Source organism: Theobroma cacao, chromosome 2 (assembly GCF_053813885.1).
Source record: "Theobroma cacao isolate CCN51 chromosome 2, ASM5381388v1, whole genome shotgun sequence".
Lineage (NCBI taxonomy): Eukaryota > Viridiplantae > Streptophyta > Magnoliopsida > Malvales > Malvaceae > Theobroma > Theobroma cacao.
In genome coordinates this window covers 26,996,545-27,016,304 of record NC_142640.1, presented here as the reverse complement: position 1 = coordinate 27,016,304, position 19,760 = coordinate 26,996,545, and positions in this window count along the sequence as shown.

The window sequence follows — 19,760 nt, the reverse complement described above, 5'->3', positions numbered from 1 at the left end:
CATGAAGCAAAAGCCATCGATCGATAAGAAAAGTTCATTTATAATCACTCATGCCTTCGAAAGCCTTATTACTCGCTTTAAATGGTTTTATAAGCTTATTATTGATTTTAAGTTGAATTTTCTTACATTTTTTGTTAAAACAGATTATATTTGAATGTTTGCCATGAGAAACATGGAGCAAAAGCCATCGATCGAGCAGAAAAGTCCATTTATAGTCACTCATGCCTTCGAAAGCCTTATTACTCGCTTTAAATGCTTTTATAATCTCATTATTGATTTTAAGTTGAATTTTTTTAAATTTTTGGTTAAAACAGATTATATTAAAATGTTTGCCCGGGAAACGCGAAGCGAAAGCCATCGATATAGAAGAAAAGTCCGTTTATAGTCACTCTTGCCTTCGAAAGCCTTATTACTCGCTTTAAATGGTTTTATAATCTCATTATTGATTTTCAAATGAATTTTCTTAAATTTTTGGTTAAAATAGATTATAATTGAATGTTTGCCTCGGGAAACGTGAAGCGAAAGCCATCGATTGAGAAGAAAAGTCCATTTATAGTCATTCATGCCTTCGAAAGCCTTACTATCCATTTAAAATGGTTTTATAATCTAATTATTGATTTTATGTTGAATTTTCTTACATTTTTGGTTAAAATAGATTGTAATTAAATGTTTGCCTTAGAAAACATGAAGAGAAAGCCATTGATTGGTAAGAAAAGTCCATTTATAGTCACACATGCCTTCGAAAGCCTTATTACTCGCTTTAAATGCTTTTATAATCTCATTATTGATTTTAAGTTGAATTTTCTTACATTTTTGGTTAAAACGGATTATAATTGAATGTTTGCCTCGGGAAACGTGAAGCGAAAGCCATCGATTGGGAAGAAAAGTACATTTATAGTCACTCATACCTTCGAAAGCCTTATTACTCGCTTAAAACGGTTTTATAATCGCATTATTGATTTTAAGTTGAATTTTCTTATATTTTTGGTTAAAATAGATTATATTTGAATGTTTGCCTCAAGAAACATGAAGCAAAAGCCATCGATCGATAAGAAAAGTCCATTTATAGTCACTCATGCCTTCGAAAGCCTTATTACTCGCTTTCAATGCTTTTATAATCTCATTATCGATTTTAAGTTGAATTTTCTTACATTTTTTGTTAAAACAGATTATATTTAAATGTTTGCCTTGGGAAACGTGAAGCGAAAGCCATCGATTGAGAAGAAAAATCCATTTAAAGTCACTCATGCCTTCGAAAGTTTTATTACTCGCTTTAAAAGGTTTTATAATCTCATTATTGATTTTAAGTTGAATTTTCTTACATTTTTGGTTAAAATAGATTATAATTGAATGTTTACCTCGGGAAACGTGAAGCGAAAGCCATCGATTGAGAAGAAAAGTCCATTTATAGTCACTCATGCCTTCGAAAGCCTTATTACCCGTTTAAAATGGTTTTATAATCTAATTATTGATTTTATGTTGAATTTTCTTATATTTTTGGTTAAAATAGATTGTAATTAAATGTTTGCCTTAGAAAACATGAAGCAAAAGCCATCGATTGGTAAGAAAAGTCCATTTATAGTCACTCATGCCTTCGAAAGCCTTATTACTCGCTTTAAACGCTTTTATAATCTCATTATTGATATTAAGTTGTATTTTCTTACATTTTTGGTTGATACAGATTATAATTGAATGTTTGCATAGGGAAACGTGAAGCGAAAGCCATCGATTGAGAAGAAAAATCCATTTATAGTCACTCATGCCTTCGAAAGCCTTATTACTCGCTTTAAATGCTTTTATAATCTCATTATTGATTTTAAGTTGAATTTTCTTACATTTTTGGTTAAAACAGATTATAATTGAATGATTGCCTCGGGAAACGTGAAGCGAAAGCCATCGATTGAGAAGAAAAGTTCATTTATGGTCACTCATGCCTTCGAAGGCCTTATTACCCGTTTAAAGTAGTTTTATAATTTAATTATTCATTTTATGTTGAATTTTCTTACATTTTTGGTTAAAATAGATTGTAATTAAATTTTTGACTTAGAAAACATGAAGCGAAAGCCATCGATTGGTAAGAAAAGTCCATTTATAGTCACTCATGCCTTGGAAAGCCTTATTACTCGTTTTAAATGCTTTTATAATCTCATTATTGATTTTAACTTGAATTTTCTTACTATTTGGGTTGAAACAGATTATAATTGAATGTTTGCATAGAGAAACGTGAAGCGAAAGCCATCGTTTGAGAAGAAAAGTCCATTTATAGTCACTCATGCCTTCGAAAGCCTTATTACTCGCTTTAAATGCTTTTATAATCTCATTATTGATTTTAAGTTGAATTTTCTTACATTTTTGGTTAAAATAGATTATAATTGAATGTTTGCCTCGGGAAACGTGAAGCGAAAGCCGTCGATTGAGAAGAAAAGTCCATTTATAGTCACTCATGCCTTCGAAAGCCTTATTACCCGTTTAGAATGGTTTTATAATCTCATTATTGATTTTATGTTGAATTTTCTTATATTTTTGGTTAAAATAGATTGTAATTAAATGTTTGCCTTAGAAAACATGAAGCAAAAGCCATCGATTGGTAAGAAAAGTCCATTTATAGTCACTCATGCCTTCGAAAGCCTTATTACTCGCTTTAAACGCTTTTATAATCTCATTATTGATATTAAGTTGTATTTTCTTACATTTTTGGTTGAAACAGATTATAATTGAATGTTTGCATAGGGAAACGTGAAGCGAAAGCCATCGATTGAGAAGAAAAATCCATTTATAGTCACTCATGCCTTCGAAAGCCTTATTACTCGCTTTAAATGCTTTTATAATCTCATTATTGATTTTAAGTTGAATTTTCTTACATTTTTGGTTAAAACAGATTATAATTGAATGTTTGCCTCGGGAAACGTGAAGCGAAAGCCATCGATTGAGAAGAAAAGTCCATTTATGGTCACTCATGCCTTCGAAAGCCTTATTACCCGTTTAAAATGGTTTTATAATCTAATTATTGATTTTATGTTAAAGTTTCTTACATTTTTGGTTAAAATATATTGTAATTAAATGTTTGCCTTAGAAAACCTGAAGCGAAAGCCATCGATTGGTAAGAAAAGTCCATTTATAGTCACACATGCCTTCGAAAGCCTTATTACTCGCTTTAAACGCTTTTATAATCTCATTATTGATTTTAATTTGAATTTTCTTACATTTTTTGTTAAAACAGATTATATTTGAATGTTTTCCTCGAGAAACGTGAAGCGAAAGAAACCGATTGAGAAGAAAAGTCCATTTATAGTCACTCATGCCTTCGAAAGCCTTATTACTCGCTTTAAATGATTTTATAATCTCATTATTGATTTTAAAATGAATTTTCTTACATTTTTGGTTAAAATAGATTATAATTGAATGTTTGCCTCGGGAAAGGTTAAGCGAAAGCCGTCGATTGAGAAGAAAAGTCCATTTATAGTCACTCATGCCTTCGAAAGCCTTATTACTCGCTTTAAATGCTTTTATAATATCATTATTGATTTTAAGTTGAATTTTCGTAGATTTTTGGTTAAAACGGATTATAATTGAATGTTTGCCTCGGGAAACGTGAAGCGAAAGCCATCGATTGGGAAGAAAAGTACATTTATAGTCACTCATACCTTTGAAAGCTTTATTACTCGCTTAAAATGGTTTTATAATCGCATTATTGATTTTAAGTTGAATTTTCTTATATTTTTGGTTAAAACAGATTATATTTGAATGTTTGCCTCGAGAAAAATGAAGCAAAAGCCATCGATCGATAAGAAAAGTCCATTTATAGTCACTCATGGCTTCGAAGGCCTTATTACTCGCTTTAAATGCTTTTATAATCTCATTATTGATTTTAAGTTGAATTTTCTTACATTTTTGGTTAAAATAGATTATAATTGAATGTTTGCCTTGGGAAACATGAAGCGAAAGCCATCGATTGAGAAGAAAAGTCCATTTATAGTCATTCATGCCTTCGAAGGCCTTATTACCCGTTTAAAATGGTTTTATAATCTAATTATTGATTTTATGTTGAATTTTCTTACATTTTTGGTTAAAATAGATTGTAAATGTTTGCCTTAGAAAACATGAAGCGAAAGCCATCGATTGGTAAGAAAAGTCCATTTATAGTCACTCATGCCTTCGAAAGCCTTATTACTCGCTTTAAATGCTTTTATAATCTCATTATTGATTTTAAGTTGAATTTTCTTACATTTTTGGTTAAAATAGATTATAATTGAATGTTTGCCTCGGGAAACTTGAAGCGAAAGCCATCGATTGAGAAGAAAAGTCCATTTATAGTCATTCATGCCTTCGAAAGCCTTATTACTCGCTTTAAATGCTTTTATAATCTCATTATTGATTTTAAGTTGAATTTTCTTACATTTTTGGTTAAAACAGATTATAATTGAATGTTTGCTTTGGGAAACGTGAAGCAAAAGCCATCAATTGAGAAGAAAAGTCCATTTATAGTCACTAATGCCTTTGAAAGCCTTGTTACCCGTTTAAAATGGTTTTATAATCTAATTATTGATTTTATGTTGAATTTTCTTACATTTTTGGTTAAAATAGATTGTAATTAAATGTTTGCCTTAGAAAACATGAAACGAAAGCCATCGATTGGTAAGAAAAGTCCATTTATAGTCACACATGCCTTCGAAAGCCTTATTACTCGCTTTAAATGCCTTTATAATCTCATTATTGACTTTAACTTGAATTTTCTTGCATTGTTGGTTGAAACAGATTATAATTGAATGTTGGCATAGGAAAACGTGAAGCGAAAGCCATCGATTCAGAAGAAAAGTCCATTTATAGTCACTCATGCCTTCGAAAGCCTTATTACTCGCTTTAAATGCTTTTATAATCTCATTATTGATTTTAAGTTGAATTTTCTTACATTTTTGGTTAAAACAGATTATAATTGAATGTTTGCTTTGGGAAACGTGAAGCAAAAGCCATCGATTGAGAAGAAAAGTCCATTTATAGTCACTAATGCCTTCGAAAGCCTTGTTACCCATTTAAAATGGTTTTATAATCTAATTATTGATTTTATGTTGAATTTTCTTACATTTTTGGTTAAAATAGATTGTAATTAAATGTTTGCCTTAGAAAACATGAAGCGAAAGCCATCGATTGGTAAGAAAAGTCCATTTATAGTCACTCATGCCTTCGAAAGCCTTATTACTCGCTTTAAATGGTTTTATAAGCTTATTATGGATTTTAAGTTGAATTTTCTTACATTTTTGGTTAAAACAGATTATATTTGAATGTTTGCCACGAGAAACATGGAGCAAAAGCCATCGATCGAGCAGAAAAGTCCATTTATAGTCACTCATGCCTTCGAAAGCCTTATTACTCGCTTTAAATGCTTTTATAATCTCATTATTGATTTTAAGTTGAATTTTCTTAAATTTTTGGTTAAAACAGATTATATTAAAATGTTTGCCCGGGAAACGCGAAGCGAAAGCCATCGATATAGAAGAAAAGTCCATTTATAGTCACTCTTGCCTTCGAAAGCCTTATTACTCGCTTTAAATGGTTTTATAATCTCATTATTGATTTTCAAATGAATTTTCTTAAATTTTTGGTTAAAATAGATTATAATTGAATGTTTGCCTCGGGAAACGTGAAGCGAAAGCCATCGATTGAGAAGAAAAGTCCATTTATAGTCATTCATGCCTTCGAAAGCCTTACTATCCATTTAAAATGGTTTTATAATCTAATTATTGATTTTATGTTGAATTTTCTTACATTTTTGGTTAAAATAGATTGTAATTAAATGTTCGCCTTAGAAAACATGAAGCGAAAGCCATCGATTGGTAAGAAAAGTACATTTATAGTCACTCATACCTTCGAAAGCCTTATTACTCGCTTAAAACGGTTTTATAATCGCATTATTGATTTTAAGTTGAATTTTCTTATATTTTTGGTTAAAATAGATTATATTTGAATGTTTGCCTCGAGAAACATGAAGCAAAAGCCATCGATCGATAAGAAAAGTCCATTTATAGTCACTCATGCCTTCGAAAGCCTTATTACTCGCTTTAAATGCTTTTATAATCTCATTATCGATTTTAAGTTGAATTTTCTTACATTTTTTGTTAAAACAGATTATATTTAAATGTTTGCCTCGGGAAACGTGAAGCGAAAGCCATCGATTGAGAAGAAAAATCCATTTAAAGTCACTCATGCCTTCGAAAGTTTTATTACTCGCTTTAAAAGGTTTTATAATCTCATTATTGATTTTAAGTTGAATTTTCTTACATTTTTGGTTAAAATAGATTATAATTGAATGTTTACCTCGGGAAACGTGAAGCGAAAGCCATCGATTGAGAAGAAAAGTCCATTTATAGTCACTCATGCCTTCGAAAGCCTTATTACCCGTTTAAAATGGTTTTATAATCTAATTATTGATTTTATGTTGAATTTTCTTATATTTTTGGTTAAAATAGATTGTAATTAAATGTTTGCCTTAGAAAACATGAAGCAAAAGCCATCGATTGGTAAGAAAAGTCCATTTATAGTCACTCATGCCTTCGAAAGCCTTATTACTCGCTTTAAACGCTTTTATAATCTCATTATTGATATTAAGTTGTATTTTCTTACATTTTTGGTTGAAACAGATTATAATTGAATGTTTGCATAGGGAAACGTGAAGCGAAAGCCATCGATTGAGAAGAAAAATCCATTTATAGTCACTCATGCCTTCGAAAGCCTTATTACTCGCTTTAAATGCTTTTATAATCTCATTATTGATTTTAAGTTGAATTTTCTTACATTTTTGGTTAAAACAGATTATAATTGAATGATTGCCTTGGGAAACGTGAAGCGAAAGCCATCGATTGAGAAGAAAAGTTCATTTATGGTCACTCATGCCTTCGAAGGCCTTATTACCCGTTTAAAGTAGTTTTATAATTTAATTATTCATTTTATGTTGAATTTTCTTACATTTTTGGTTAAAATAGATTGTAATTAAATTTTTGACTTAGAAAACATGAAGCGAAAGCCATCGATTGGTAAGAAAAGTCCATTTATAGTCACTCATGCCTTCGAAAGCCTTATTACTCGTTTTAAATGCTTTTATAATCTCATTATTGATTTTAACTTGAATTTTCTTACATTTTTGGTTGAAACAGATTATAATTGAATGTTTGCATAGAGAAACGTGAAGCGAAAGCCATCGATTGAGAAGAAAAGTCCATTTATAGTCACTCATGCCTTCGAAAGCCTTATTACTCGCTTTAAATGCTTTTATAATCTCATTATTGATTTTAAGTTGAATTTTCTTACATTTTTGGTTAAAATAGATTATAATTGAATGTTTGCCTCGGGAAACGTGAAGCGAAAGCCATCGATTGAGAAGAAAAGTCCATTTATAGTCACTCATGCCTTCGAAAGCCTTATTACCCGTTTAGAATGGTTTTATAATCTAATTATTGATTTTATGTTGAATTTTCTTATATTTTTGGTTAAAATAGATTGTAATTAAATGTTGGCCTTAGAAAACATGAAGCAAAAGCCATCGATTGGTAAGAAAAGTCCATTTATAGTCACTCATGCCTTCGAAAGCCTTATTACTCGCTTTAAACGCTTTTATAATCTCATTATTGATATTAAGTTGTATTTTCTTACATTTTTGGTTGAAACAGATTATAATTGAATGTTTGCATAGGGAAACGTGAAGCGAAAGCCATCGATTGAGAAGAAAAATCCATTTATAGTCACTCATGCCTTCGAAAGCCTTATTACTCGCTTTAAATGCTTTTATAATCTCATTATTGATTTTAAGTTGAATTTTCTTACATTTTTGGTTAAAACAGATTATATTTAAATGTTTGCCTCGGGAAAGGTGAAGCGAAAGCCGTCGATTGAGAAGAAAAGTCCATTTATAGTCACTCATGCCTTCGAAAGCCTTATTACCCGTTTAAAATGGTTTTGTAATCTAATTATTGATTTTATGTTGAATTTTCTTACATTTTTGCTTAAAATAGATTGTAATTAAATGTTTGCCTTAGAAAACATAAAGCGAAAGCCATCGATTGGTAAGAAAAGTCCATTTATAGTCACTCATGCCTTCGAAAGCCTTATTACTCGCTTTAAATGGTTTTATAAGCTTATTATTGATTTTAAGTTGAATTTTCTTACATTTTTGGTTAAAACAGATTATATTTGAATGTTTGCCATGAGAAACATGGAGCAAAAGCCATCGATCGAGCAGAAAAGTCCATTTATAGTCACTCATGCCTTCGAAAGCCTTATTACTCGCTTTAAATGCTTTTATAATCTCATTATTGATTTTAAGTTGAATTTTTTTAAATTTTTGGTTAAAACAGATTATATTAAAATGTTTGCCCGGAAAACGCGAAGCGAAAGCCATCGATATAGAAGAAAAGTCCATTTATAGTCACTCTTGCCTTCGAAAGCCTTATTACTCGCTTTAAATGGTTTTATAATCTCATTATTGATTTTCAAATGAATTTTCTTAAATTTTTGGTTAAAATAGATTATAATTGAATGTTTGCCTCGGGAAACGTGAAGCGAAAGCCATCGATTGAGAAGAAAAGTCCATTTATAGTCATTCATGCCTTCGAAAGCCTTACTATCCATTTAAAATGGTTTTATAATCTAATTATTGATTTTATGTTGAATTTTCTTACATTTTTGGTTAAAATAGATTGTAATTAAATGTTCGCCTTAGAAAACATGAAGCGAAAGCCATCGATTGGTAAGAAAAGTCCATTTATAGTCACTCATGCCTTCGAAAGCCTTATTACTCGCTTTAAACGCTTTTATAATCTCATTATTGATATTAAGTTGTATTTTCTTACATTTTTGGTTGAAACAGATTATAATTGAATGTTTGCATAGGGAAACGTGAAGCGAAAGCCATCGATTGAGAAGAAAAATCCATTTATAGTCACTCATGCCTTCGAAAGCCTTATTACTCGCTTTAAATGCTTTTATAATCTCATTATTGATTTTAAGTTGAATTTTCTTACATTTTTGGTTAAAACAGATTATAATTGAATGATTGCCTTGGGAAACGTGAAGCGAAAGCCATCGATTGAGAAGAAAAGTTCATTTATGGTCACTCATGCCTTCGAAGGCCTTATTACCCGTTTAAAGTAGTTTTATAATTTAATTATTCATTTTATGTTGAATTTTCTAACATTTTTGGTTAAAATAGATTGTAATTAAATTTTTGACTTAGAAAACATGAAGCGAAAGCCATCGATTGGTAAGAAAAGTCCATTTATAGTCACTCATGCCTTCGAAAGCCTTATTACTCGTTTTAAATGCTTTTATAATCTCATTATTGATTTTAACTTGAATTTTCTTACATTTTTGGTTGAAACAGATTATAATTGAATGTTTGCATAGAGAAACGTGAAGCGAAAGCCATCGATTGAGAAGAAAAGTCCATTTATAGTCACTCATGCCTTCGAAAGCCTTATTACTCGCTTTAAATGCTTTTATAATCTCATTATTGATTTTAAGTTGAATTTTCTTACATTTTTGGTTAAAATAGATTATAATTGAATGTTTGCCTCGGGAAACGTGAAGCGAAAGCCATCGATTGAGAAGAAAAGTCCATTTATAGTCACTCATGCCTTCGAAAGCCTTATTACCCGTTTAGAATGGTTTTATAATCTAATTATTGATTTTATGTTGAATTTTCTTATATTTTTGGTTAAAATAGATTGTAATTAAATGTTGGCCTTAGAAAACATGAAGCAAAAGCCATCGATTGGTAAGAAAAGTCCATTTATAGTCACTCATGCCTTCGAAAGCCTTATTACTCGCTTTAAACGCTTTTATAATCTCATTATTGATATTAAGTTGTATTTTCTTACATTTTTGGTTGAAACAGATTATAATTGAATGTTTGCATAGGGAAACGTGAAGCGAAAGCCATCGATTGAGAAGAAAAATCCATTTATAGTCACTCATGCCTTCGAAAGCCTTATTACTCGCTTTAAATGCTTTTATAATCTCATTATTGATTTTAAGTTGAATTTTCTTACATTTTTGGTTAAAACAGATTATATTTAAATGTTTGCCTCGGGAAAGGTGAAGCGAAAGCCGTCGATTGAGAAGAAAAGTCCATTTATAGTCACTCATGCCTTCGAAAGCCTTATTACCCGTTTAAAATGGTTTTGTAATCTAATTATTGATTTTATGTTGAATTTTCTTACATTTTTGCTTAAAATAGATTGTAATTAAATGTTTGCCTTAGAAAACATAAAGCGAAAGCCATCGATTGGTAAGAAAAGTCCATTTATAGTCACTCATGCCTTCGAAAGCCTTATTACTCGCTTTAAATGGTTTTATAAGCTTATTATTGATTTTAAGTTGAATTTTCTTACATTTTTGGTTAAAACAGATTATATTTGAATGTTTGCCATGAGAAACATGGAGCAAAAGCCATCGATCGAGCAGAAAAGTCCATTTATAGTCACTCATGCCTTCGAAAGCCTTATTACTCGCTTTAAATGCTTTTATAATCTCATTATTGATTTTAAGTTGAATTTTTTTAAATTTTTGGTTAAAACAGATTATATTAAAATGTTTGCCCGGGAAACGCGAAGTGAAAGCCATCGATATAGAAGAAAAGTCCATTTATAGTCACTCTTGCCTTCGAAAGCCTTATTACTCGCTTTAAAAGGTTTTATAATCTCATTATTGATTTTCAAATGAATTTTCTTAAATTTTTGGTTAAAATAGATTATAATTGAATGTTTGCCTCGGGAAACGTGAAGCGAAAGCCATCGATTGAGAAGAAAAGTCCATTTATAGTCATTCATGCCTTCGAAAGCCTTACTATCCATTTAAAATGGTTTTATAATCTAATTATTGATTTTATGTTGAATTTTCTTACATTTTTGGTTAAAATAGATTGTAATTAAATGTTCGCCTTAGAAAACATGAAGCGAAAGCCATCGATTGGTAAGAAAAGTCCATTTATAGTCACTCATGCCTTCGAAAGCCTTATTACTCGCTTTAAACGCTTTTATAATCTCATTATTGATATTAAGTTGTATTTTCTTACATTTTTGGTTGAAACAGATTATAATTGAATGTTTGCATAGGGAAACGTGAAGCGAAAGCCATCGATTGAGAAGAAAAGTCCATTTATAGTCACTCATGCCTTCGAAAGCCTTATTACTCGATTTAAATGCTTTTATAATCTCATTATTGATTTTAAGTTGAATTTTCTTACATTTTTGGTTAAAACGGATTATAATTGAATGTTTGCCTCGGGAAACGTGAAGCGAAAGCCATCGATTGGGAAGAAAAGTACATTTATAGTCACTCATACCTTCGAAAGCCTTATTACTCGCTTAAAACGGTTTTATAATCGCATTATTGATTTTAAGTTGAATTTTCTTATATTTTTGGTTAAAATAGATTATATTTGAATGTTTGCCTCGAGAAACATGAAGCAAAAGCCATCGATCGATAAGAAAAGTCCATTTATAGTCACTCATGCCTTCGAAAGCCTTATTACTCGCTTTAAATGCTTTTATAATCTCATTATCGATTTTAAGTTGAATTTTCTTACATTTTTTGTTAAAACAGATTATATTTAAATGTTTGCCTCGGGAAACGTGAAGCGAAAGCCATCGATTGAGAAGAAAAATCCATTTAAAGTCACTCATGCCTTCGAAAGTTTTATTACTCGCTTTAAAAGGTTTTATAATCTCATTATTGATTTTAAGTGGAATTTTCTTACATTTTTGGTTAAAATAGATTATAATTGAATGTTTGCCTCGGGAAACGTGAAGCGAAAGCCATCGATTGAGAAGAAAAATCCATTTATAGTCACTCATGCCTTCGAAAGCCTTATTACCCGTTTAAAATGGTTTTATAATCTAATTATTGATTTTATGTTGAATTTTCTTATATTTTTGGTTAAAATAGATTGTAATTAAATGTTTGCCTTAGAAAACATGAAGCAAAAGCCATCGATTGGTAAGAAAAGTCCATTTAGAGTCACTCATGCCTTCGAAAGCCTTATTACTCGCTTTAAACGCTTTTATAATCTCATTATTGATATTAAGTTGTATTTTCTTACATTTTTGGTTGAAACAGATTATAATTGAATGTTTGCATAGGGAAACGTGAAGCGAAAGCCATCGATTGAGAAGAAAAATCCATTTATAGTCACTCATGCCTTCGAAAGCCTTATTACTCGCTTTAAATGCTTTTATAATCTCATTATTGATTTTAAGTTGAATTTTCTTACATTTTTGGTTAAAACAGATTATAATTGAATGATTGCCTCGGGAAACGTGAAGCGAAAGCCATCGATTGAGAAGAAAAGTTCATTTATGGTCACTCATGCCTTCGAAGGCCTTATTACCCGTTTAAAGTAGTTTTATAATTTAATTATTCATTTTATGTTGAATTTTCTTACATTTTTGGTTAAAATAGATTGTAATTAAATTTTTGACTTAGAAAACATGAAGCGAAAGCCATCGATTGGTAAGAAAAGTCCATTTATAGTCACTCATGCCTTCGAAAGCCTTATTACTCGTTTTAAATGCTTTTATAATCTCATTATTGATTTTAACTTGAATTTTCTTACATTTTTGGTTGAAACAGATTATAATTGAATGTTTGCATAGAGAAACGTGAAGCGAAAGCCATCGATTGAGAAGAAAAGTCCATTTATAGTCACTCATGCCTTCGAAAGCCTTATTACTCGCTTTAAATGCTTTTATAATCTCATTATTGATTTTAAGTTGAATTTTCTTACATTTTTGGTTAAAATAGATTATAATTGAATGTTTGCCTCGGGAAACGTGAAGCGAAAGCCATCGATTGAGAAGAAAAGTCCATTTATAGTCACTCATGCCTTCGAAAGCCTTATTACCCGTTTAGAATGGTTTTATAATCTCATTATTGATTTTATGTTGAATTTTCTTATATTTTTGGTTAAAATAGATTGTAATTAAATGTTTGCCTTAGAAAACATGAAGCAAAAGCCATCGATTGGTAAGAAAAGTCCATTTATAGTCACTCATGCCTTCGAAAGCCTTATTACTCGCTTTAAACGCTTTTATAATCTCATTATTGATATTAAGTTGTATTTTCTTACATTTTTGGTTGAAACAGATTATAATTGAATGTTTGCATAGGGAAACGTGAAGCGAAAGCCATCGATTGAGAAGAAAAATCCATTTATAGTCACTCATGCCTTCAAAAGCCTTATTACTCGCTTTAAATGCTTTTATAATCTCATTATTGATTTTAAGTTGAATTTTCTTACATTTTTGGTTAAAACAGATTATAATTGAATGTTTGCCTCGGGAAACGTGAAGCGAAAGCCATCGATTGAGAAGAAAAGTCCATTTATGGTCACTCATGCCTTCGAAAGCCTTATTACCCGTTTAAAATGGTTTTATAATCTAATTATTGATTTTATGTTAAATTTTCTTACATTTTTGGTTAAAATAGATTGTAATTAAATGTTTGCCTTAGAGAACATGATGCGAAAGCCATCGATTGATAAGAAAAGTCCATTTATAGTCACACATGCCTTCGAAAGCCATATTACTCGCTTTAAATGCTTTTATAATCTCATTATTGATTTTAAGTTGAATTTTCTTACATTTTTGGTTAAAACAGATTATAATTGAATGTTTGCTTTGGGAAACGTGAAGCGAAAGCCGTCGGTTGAGAAGAAAAGTCCATTTATAGTCACTAATGCCTTCAAAAGCCTTGTTACCCGTTTAAAATGGTTTTATAATCTAATTATTGATTTTATGTTGAATTTTCTTACATTTTTGGTTAAAATAGATTGTAATTAAATGTTTGCCTTAGAAAACATGAAGCGAAAGCCATCGATTGGTAAGAAAAGTCCATTTATAGTCACTCATGCCTTCGAAAGCCTTATTACTCGCTTTAAATTGTTTTATAAGCTTATTATGGATTTTAAGTTGAATTTTTTTACATTTTTGGTTGAAACAGATTATAATTGAATGTTTGCATAGGGAAACGTGAAGCGAAAGCCATCGATTGAGAAGAAAAGTCCATTTATAGTCACTAATGCCTTCGAAAGCCTTATTACCCGTTTAAAATTGTTTTATAATCTAATTATTGATTTTATGTTAAATTCTCTTACATTTTTTGTTAAAATAGATTGTAATTAAATGTTTGCCTTAGAAAACATGAAGCGAAAGCCATCGATTGGTAAGAAAAGTCCATTTATAGTCACACATGCCTTCGAAAGCCTTATTACTCGCTTTAAATGCTTTTATAATCTCATTATTGATTTTAACTTGAATTTTCTTGCATTGTTGGTTGAAACAGATTATAATTGAATGTTGGTATAGGAAAACGTGAAGCGAAAGCCATCGATTGAGAAGAAAAGTCCATTTATGGTCACTCATGCCTTCGAAAGCCTTATTACCCGTTTAAAATGGTTTTGTAATCTAATTATTGATTTTATGTTGAATTTTCTTACATTTTTTGCTTAAAATAGATTGTAATTAAATGTTTGCCTTAGAAAACATGAAGCGAAAGCCATCGATTGGTAAGAAAAGTCCATTTATAGTCACTCATGCCTTCGAAAGCCTTATTACTCGCTTTAAATGCTTTTATAATCTCATTATTGATTTTAAGTTGAATTTTCTTACATTTTTGGTTAAAGCAGATTATAATTGAATGTTTACCTCAGGAAACGTGAAGCGAAAGTCATCGATTGGGAAGAAAAGTACATTTATAGTCACTCATACCTTCGAAAGCCTTATTACTCGCTTAAAATGGTTTTATAATCGCATTATTGATTTTAAGTTGAATTTTCTTATATTTTGGTTAAAACAGATTATATTTGAATGTTTGCCTCGAGAAACATGAAGCAAAAGCCATCGATCGATAAGAAAAGTTCATTTATAATCACTCATGCCTTCGAAAGCCTTATTACTCGCTTTAAATGCTTTTATAATCTCATTATTGATTTTAAGTTGAATTTTCTTAAATTTTTGGTTAAAACATATTATATTTAAATGTTTACCTCGGGAAACGTGAAGCGAAAGCCATCGATTGAGAAGAAAAGTCCATTTAAAATCACTCAAGCCTTCGCAAGCCTTATTACTCGCTTTAAATGGTTTTATAATCTCATTATTGATTTTAAGTAGAATTTTCTTATATTTTTGGTTAAAATAGATTATAATTGAATGTTTGCCTCGGGAAAGGTGAAGCGAAAGCCGTCGATTGAGAAGAAAAGTCCATTTATAGTCACTCATGCCTTCGAAAGCCTTATTACCCGTTTAAAATGGTTTTGTAATCTAATTATTGATTTTTTGTTGAATTTTCTTACATTTTTGCTTAAAATAGATTGTAATTAAATGTTTGCCTTAGAAAACATGAAGCGAAAGCCATCGATTGGTAAGAAAAGTCCATTTATAGTCACTCATGCCTTCGAAAGCCTTATTACTCGCTTTAAACGCTTTTATAATCTCATTATTGATATTAAGTTGTATTTTCTTACATTTTTGGTTGAAACACATTATAATTGAATGTTTGCATAGGGAAACGTGAAGCGAAAGTCATCGATTGAGAAGAAAAATCCATTTATAGTCACTCATGCCTTCAAAAGCCTTATTACCCGTTTAAAATTGTTTTATAATCTAATTATTGATTTTATGTTAAATTTTCTTACATTTTTGGTTAAAATAGATTGTAATTAAATGTTTGCCTTAGAAAACATGAAGCGAAAGCCATCGATTGGTAAGAAAAGTCCATTTATAGTCACTCATGCCTTCGAAAGCCTTATTACTCGCTTTAAATGGTTTTATAAGCTTATTATGGATTTTAAGTTGAATTTTCTTACATTTTTGGTTAAAACAGATTATATTTGAATGTTTGCCACGAGAAACATGGAGCAAAAGCCATCGATCGAGCAGAAAAGTCCATTTATAGTCACTCATGCCTTCGAAAGCCTTATTACTCGCTTTAAATGCTTTTATAATCTCATTATTGATTTTAAGTTGAATTTTCTTAAATTTTTGGTTAAAACAGATTATATTAAAATTTTTGCCTCGGGAAACGCGAAGCGAAAGCCATCAATTGAGAAGAAAAGTCCATTTAAAGTCACTCATGCCTTCGAAAGCCTTATTACTCGCTTTAAATGATTTTATAATCTCATTATTGATTTTAAAATGAATTTTCTTACATTTTTGGTTAAAATAGATTATAATTGAATGTTTGCCTCGGGAAATGTGAAGCGAAAGCCATCGATTGAGAAGAAAAGTCCATTTATAGTCACACATGCCTTCGAAAGCCTTATTACTCGCTTTAAATGCTTTTATAATCTCATTATTGATTTTAACTTCAATTTTCTTGCATTGTTGGTTGAAACAGATTATAATTGAATGTTGGCATAGAAAAACGTGAAGCGAAAGCCATCGATTGAGAAGAAAAGTCCATTTATAGTCACTCATGCCTTCGAAAGCCTTATTACTCGCTTTAAACGCTTTTATAATCTCATTATTGATTTTAAGTTGAATTTTCTTACATTTTTGGTTGAAATAGATTATAATTGAATGTTTGCATAGGGAAACGTGAAGCGAAAGCCATCGATTGAGAAGAAAAGTCCATTTATAGTCACTCATGCCTTCGAAAGCGTTATTACACGCTTTAAATGCTTTTATAATCTCATTATTGATTTTAAGTTGAATTTTCTTACATTTTTGGTTAAAGCAGATTATAATTGAATGTTTACCTCAGGAAACGTGAAGCGAAAGTCATCGATTGGGAAGAAAAGTACATTTATAGTCACTCATACCTTCGAAAGCCTTATTACTCGCTTAAAATGGTTTTATAATCGCATTATTGATTTTAAGTTGAATTTTCTTATATTTTGGTTAAAACAGATTATATTTGAATGTTTGCCTCGAGAAACATGAAGCAAAAGCCATCGATCGATAAGAAAAGTTCATTTATAATCACTCATGCCTTCGAAAGCCTTATTACTCGCTTTAAATGCTTTTATAATCTCATTATTGATTTTAAGTTGAATTTTCTTAAATTTTTGGTTAAAACATATTATATTTAAATGTTTACCTCGGGAAACGTGAAGCGAAAGCCATCGATTGAGAAGAAAAGTCCATTTAAAGTCACTCAAGCATTCGCAAGCCTTATTACTCGCTTTAAACGCTTTTATAATCTCATTATTGATATTAAGTTGTATTTTCTTACATTTTTGGTTGAAACAGATTATAATTGAATGTTTGCATAGGGAAACGTGAAGCGAAAGCCATCGATTGAGAAGAAAAGTCCATTTATGGTCACTCATGTCTTCGAAAGCCTTATTACCCGTTTAAAATTGTTTAATAATCTAATTATTGATTTTATGTTAAATTTTCTTACATTTTTGGTTAAAATAGATTGTAATTAAATGTTTGCCTTAGAAAACATGAAGCGAAAGCCATCGATTGGTAAGAAAAGTCCATTTATAGTCACACATGCCTTCGAAAGCCTTATTACTCGCTTTAAATGCTTTTATAATCTCATTATTGATTTTAACTTGAATTTTCTTGCATTGTTGGTTGAAACAGATTATAATTGAATGTTGGCATAGGAAAACGTGAAGCGAAAGCCATCGATTGAGAAGAAAAGTCCATTTATAGTCACTCATGCCTTCGAAAGCCTTATTACTCGCTTTAAACGCTTTTATAATCTCATTATTGATTTTAAGTTGAATTTTCTTACATTTTTGGTTGAAACAGATTATAATTGAATGTTTGCATAGGGAAACGTGAAGCGAAAGCCATCGATTGAGAAGAAAAGTCCATTTATAGTCACTCATGCCTTCGAAAGCCTTATTACCCGTTTAAAATGGTTTTGTAATCTAATTATTGATTTTATGTTGAATTTTCTTACATTTTGCTTAAAATAGATTGTAATTAAATGTTTGCCTTCGAAAACATGAAGCGAAAGCCATCGATTGGTAAGAAAAGTCCATTTATAGTCACTCATGCCTTCGAAAGCCTTATTACTCGCTTTAAACGCTTTTATAATCTCATTATTGATATTAAGTTGTATTTTCTTACATTTTTGGTTGAAACAGATTATAATTGAATGTTTGCATAGGGAAACGTGAAGCGAAAGTCATCGATTGAGAAGAAAAATCCATTTATAGTCACTCATGCCTTCGAAAGCCTTATTACTCGCTTTAAATGCTTTTATAATCTCATTATTGATTTTAAGTTGAATTTTCTTACATTTTTGGTTAAAACAGATTATAATTGAATGTTTGCCTTGGGAAACGTGAAGCAAAAGCCATCGATTGAGAAGAAAAGTCCATTTATGGTCACTCATGCCTTCGAAAGCCTTATTACCCGTTTAAAATTGTTTTATAATCTAATTATTGATTTTATGTTAAATTTTCTTACATTTTTGGTTAAAATAGATTGTAATTAAATGTTTGCCTTAGAAAACATGAAGCGAAAGCCATCGATTGGTAAGAAAAGTCCATTTATAGTCACACATGCCTTCGAAAGCCTTATTACTCGTTTTAAATGCTTTTATAATCTCATTATTGATTTTAACTTGAATTTTCTTGCATTGTTGGTTGAAACAGATTATAATTGAATGTTGGCATAGGAAAACGTGAAGCGAAAGCCTTTGATTGAGAAGAAAAGTCCATTTATAGTCACTCATGCCTTCGAAAGCCTTATTACTCGCTTTAAACGCTTTTATAATCTCATTATTGATTTTAAGTTGAATTTTCTTACATTTTTTGTTAAAACAGATTATAATTGAATGTTTGCCTCGGGAAAGGTGAAGCGAAAGCCGTCGATTGAGAAGAAAAGTCCATTTATAGTCACTCATGCCTTTGAAAGCCTTATTACCCGTTTAAAATGGTTTTGTAATCTAATTATTGATTTTATGTTGAATTTTCTTACATTTTTGCTTAAAATAGATTGTAATTAAGTGTTTGCCTTCGAAAACATGAAGCGAAAGCCATCGATTGGTAAGAAAAGTCCATTTATAGTCACTCATGCCTTCGAAAGCCTTATTACTCGCTTTAAACGCTTTTATAATCTCATTATTGATATTAAGTTGTATTTTCTTACATTTTTGGTTGAAACAGATTATAATTGAATGTTTGCATAGGGAAACGTGAAGCGAAAGTCGTCGATTGAGAAGAAAAATCCATTTATAGTCACTCATGCCTTCGAAAGCCTTATTACTCGCTTTAAATGCTTTTATAATCTCATTATTGATTTTAAGTTGAATTTTCTTACATTTTTGGTTAAAACAGATTATAATTGAATGTTTGCCTTGGGAAACGTGAAGCAAAAGCCATCGATTGAGAAGAAAAGTCCATTTATGGTCACTCATGCCTTCGAAAGCCTTATTACCCGTTTAAAATTGTTTTATAATCTAATTATTGATTTTATGTTAAATTTTCTTACATTTTTGGTTAAAATAGATTGTAATTAAATGTTTGCCTTAGAAAACATGAAGCGAAAGCCATCGATTGGTAAGAAAAGTCCATTTATAGTCACACATGCCTTCGAAAGCCTTATTACTCGTTTTAAATGCTTTTATAATCTCATTATTGATTTTAACTTGAATTTTCTTGCATTGTTGGTTGAAACAGATTATAATTGAATGTTGGCATAGGAAAACGTGAAGCGAAAGCCTTTGATTGAGAAGAAAAGTCCATTTATAGTCACTCATGCCTTCGAAAGCCTTATTACTCGCTTTAAATGCTTTTATAATCTCATTATTGA